Raw genomic sequence first — 1,957 nt, 5'->3', positions numbered from 1 at the left:
AACTTTGGACTAGTTAGCTACCTCTCAGAGCATTAGTCGGTTTTCTCTGTAAGATGGAGACATTCTCACATCACAGGTGGAGCTTAAATAATATAGGTAAAGTGCATGGTCTGTCCCATATCAAACATTTGTTGAGGGAATTCCCTGGCAGTCAAGGGGTCAGGACTCTGCGTTTTCACTGCTGAGGGTGCAGGTTCAATCCCTGGTCGGGGAACTAAGATCCTGCAAGCCGTGTGGCCAAACAAAACATAACAAAAACAAACAAACAAAAACATTTGTTGAGAGCAGCAAAGACTCCTCTCTCTCTCCTGCTTCTCTCTCCTGCTCACATCCAAACTCCTAGGCCTCTCAGTTTTATCAAGTATTTCTCGTCTATCCACTCTTCTCCGTTCGCTAAATACTCAGTGTTTATGTCCCTCCCAACCAAATTCATATGTTGAAATCCTAACCCCCAATATTATGGTATGAGGAGGATGATTTGGTCACGAGGGCAGAGCCCTCATGAGTGGGATTAGTGCCCTTATAAACGAGACCATAGGGAGCTCCCTGCCCCTTCCACCATGTGAGGCACAGTGAGAAGATGGCTGGTTTTAAACCAGGAAGCATGCTCTCCCCAGACACCAAATCTGATCATGGACTTTCTCCAGCCTCCAAAACTGGGAGAGATAAATGTTCTTGTTTAAATCATGTGATCTACAGTGTTCTGTTATAGTAGTCCCAATGCGCTAAGACACCATTCCTATCTGGATTATTGCAATTCCTTTGCAACTGGTTGTCACAGCTTCCAGCCAGCCTTGTCCCCCTCAGGGCCACACTTCACAAGGCACAGGAGGCCTTCATGTTCTGGCTGCTGCCCACCTCTCCAGCCCCACCTCTTGCCCCTCCTTGCCTTGAGTTTCTAGTCTAGCCAAGCTGAAATGCTAGGCATGCCTTTTATACCATGGTTTCCTGCCCCCATGTATTAGCTCACACTGTTACTTCTGCCTGGAATAACCTCCCACTCTCTTCTTTGTCTGGCTGACTCTTGTTCTTTAAGGCTCATTTGAATTTCACCTCCTCCAAAAGGTGATACCTGGAGCCTCCTTTCCTATGCTGGGCTCAAAGCTTGTCCTCTGTGCCCCACTCTGTACCCCCTGGCCGGGGAACTATCTATCTCCTTGCAGTATATTTTTGTTTCTGTGTCTGTCTCTGCAGGGCTGCATGGGGGCAGGGAGTGTGTCTTTTTCATCTCTAGATACATAACATCCAGCACATCCCCTGACACACGGATGGTACTCAGCAAATATTTGAGTGAATGAATGGATACGGCGGCATCATTACCCTCTATGTCAGGTTTAGAGCCACAGTTTAGAAGTGGATATAAAATAGTCCACAAATCTGCTGTCTCCGTGGTTCTGAAGCACTGCTTCCTCAGCCAGGGACTTGTGGCAGGCACAGTGCTGACCAGTGACACTTGCATAAACGTGAGAGATTGACTGATGATGCCGGGAGCGGACCGCACCACCCATATCTGCACTACCCATATCTGCACCACCCATATCTGCACTACCCATATCTGCTTACAACAGCATCAGCTGGCCCTCCTGGGAGTCACAGGCAGTTTCTTCACCTTTTCCATCTGTGGCCTTTCAGGTATCCTAATTCACGGCCCTTCCTAACTTCTTCACTCGCCTCTGGACTGACACATTTGCGTTTCTGCAGTCGACCCAGTCACCCCTCAGGGGAACAAATAGAGATTAAGCGCTACTCTGTGCGTAAGCTATTGGAGGCCTTCTTGCCGCCCCTCAGAGGAGCCCACCAGGGTGTGAGGCCTGCCTCTTCTTGGTGTTTGTCACTGCTGCAGCCCACTGGGTAGACCTCCCTCTTACCAGGCCTGAGGAAGGAAGCCCAGGCAGGCACCAAGAAGTTAAAGGTGTTTCGTCAATCTTGCCCTCCCTCCTTCTCCGATAACAATATG

Source organism: Phocoena sinus, chromosome 2, assembly GCF_008692025.1.
Source record: "Phocoena sinus isolate mPhoSin1 chromosome 2, mPhoSin1.pri, whole genome shotgun sequence".
In the NCBI taxonomy this organism is placed as follows: Eukaryota; Metazoa; Chordata; class Mammalia; order Artiodactyla; family Phocoenidae; genus Phocoena; species Phocoena sinus.
The sequence above is the reverse complement of the archived record's forward strand: the minus strand, read 5'-3'. Positions refer to the sequence as shown.